Here is a 2500-nt window from a genome sequence, read left to right on the forward strand (position 1 = left end):
TTAAATTAATTAATTAATTTTAAATGTTTTTATGCATTTAAAATAATAAAAATATTAATAGAAGATTACTGTCGGCTTATTTCCTGAAAGTTCATGGTTTTTAGCGTCAGTGGCCAATTAGGTCTTACGATGATAAATCGATATTATTTTGATTAAACTCTTGTAGAACACTGTATACTATTCTTCTAAAGCTTTATTATCATACCGTCCATTTGGCTTCATTAGGCACTGAATATAATTATTAAACATGCTAAGAAGAAAAAGATAATTGAAAAAAATGAACATGTACCTTTCACTAAAAAACTGATAATTGTACAGTCCTAAACAAGTTAACTTCAGCAAAATTTGTCGTTATGTATAAGTACACTTTAAATGCTTACACGTCTGTTTAATTCACTTCTTTTGACTGACGGAGATAACGATATATGCATTGATATTAATGTTCCAACGATGTTGCTTAAAATGTTCTCACAATGCTCTATTTGCAATTGTACATAACAGGCATCCAAAATGTTCAATGATTTTATATTTCAAATGCATTTAAGTGTTTCTGATGATATGCTTGTAAAGCTTATATACAGTTTTTATAGTTTTGAAATAATCAACAAGAACTTCAAACACATTCATTTTTTATGGAATCAATTGACAACCCTTTGTAGAGAAACAACAATTAAATGTTAAACTATCTCTCTTAGACATCATTTTGGGAGTAAATACCTTCAAAATACAAGATGTAAATAATGCTGTGAATAACATAATTACATTAATGCAAATTTTATATTCAGCTTGAAAAACAGAAAACAACCCCCCTCAATGAACTGTTTTATCAATTATTTAAAAGTGAAAATTCAAATTAAAAAAGAAATTGCCATAAACACTGATACACTTCATATATTTGAACAAAAATGGAAACACATAAAACTTTAATAAACAAGTCCAGTATGCGTCTACCCACTTTATGCAACTCATCCTTATTCATAACTATTTTGTTGTTTTTTCTTTTCTTTTTTTAAACACCGATCACAAACAACCAAAGAAAAAAAATACATATTCACCTTTTTTTTAATCAAAAGAAAACCATAAGTTCAAAAAATATATATTAGCATATCTTGTATAACATGTTTTTGAACATTATTGCTGCTACGTGGTGTAACTTTGTTTTATAATCGTATACATGTATAAATTGTATGTGTTATATTGAATTTAAAAAAAAAGAACTTCAAAGTCTCTGTCGCATAAGTTTGAGCAGCCTGATACATCAACCACTTTAAACCACTTTAAGATTTGTAGAACTATGAATAAAACACAGCGTCGAAAGCGGGGCCTCTGCTATGTTTAAACAGGGACGTTTTTCAAAGTAACTGTGAGCCAGTACACAATCTCATCCTTATTCATAACTATTCTGTTGTTTTTTCTTTTTTATAAACACCGATCACAAACAACCAAAGAAAAAAATACATATTTACTTTTTTTTAATAAAAGAAAACCACAAGGTCAAAATATATATATAAGCATATCTTGTATAACATGTTTTTGAACATTATTGCTGCTACGTGGTATCACTTTGTTTTATAATCGCATACATGTATACATTGTGTGTGTTATATTGAATTAAAAAAAAGATCTTCAAAGTCTCTGTCACATAAGTTTGAACAGCCTGATACATCAACTAGAACTAAGAATAAAACACAGCGTCGAAAGCGGGGCCTCTGCTATGTTTAAACAGGGAAGTTTTTCAAAGTAACTGTGAGCCAAAACACAATCTAATTCAAATGTTTACATCGACCAGATAGAGTACGGCAATAATAATTTTTCCATGTTTCTGGATTTCTTCTTAATCGATTTTAATACATTTCATCGAATATTACGATTTTAATACAGTTGAGTCAACGCGAACGAAATGGTTTAACTTTATATTTTTCCAAACTTTTAACGAGTTGTGTATAATGCAGAAACTGAGAGTTGACCCTGTAGGTTACTGTCAAAAGTTCATAGATTTCCAGGAGCGAGAACACGTACGGTCTCCAGTAGGTCAACAGGCAGATTGCATATCGAATACCTGTCGAACAGATTTTGGGTGTTGTTAGCAATTGATGATTACATTTTATGTGACCTTATATGAGAGTAAAAAAAAGTTCCAATACTTAGTTTTCCTAATCATTTTTCCAGTTTGAAATTGTTTTCCGAAATCAATATTCGTATATATAATATTATATTCCTAACTGACATTCAAATGAATTCAAAGTGTAATCTATTTGTGAAATCATTTTTGATGTAAACAGTGTACTGGATTAATAAATTATATTTATTTTAATTTTATGCTAAAATGTCTTATCATTTTATCTATAAACTATAAATTTAATTGTCGGGAACTCGTTAGTTTTCCTTTAAGACGAATGCTCATAATGGAATATATTAAGGATTGTTTAACAATATGAGTTTGTGCAGTACATTTCATTTACGGTCAATTTAGGGTGGCTTTTAAATACTCGGTCCGAAT

This window comes from Dreissena polymorpha, chromosome 11 (assembly GCF_020536995.1).
Source record: "Dreissena polymorpha isolate Duluth1 chromosome 11, UMN_Dpol_1.0, whole genome shotgun sequence".
NCBI classification, from domain to species: Eukaryota; Metazoa; Mollusca; class Bivalvia; order Myida; family Dreissenidae; genus Dreissena; species Dreissena polymorpha.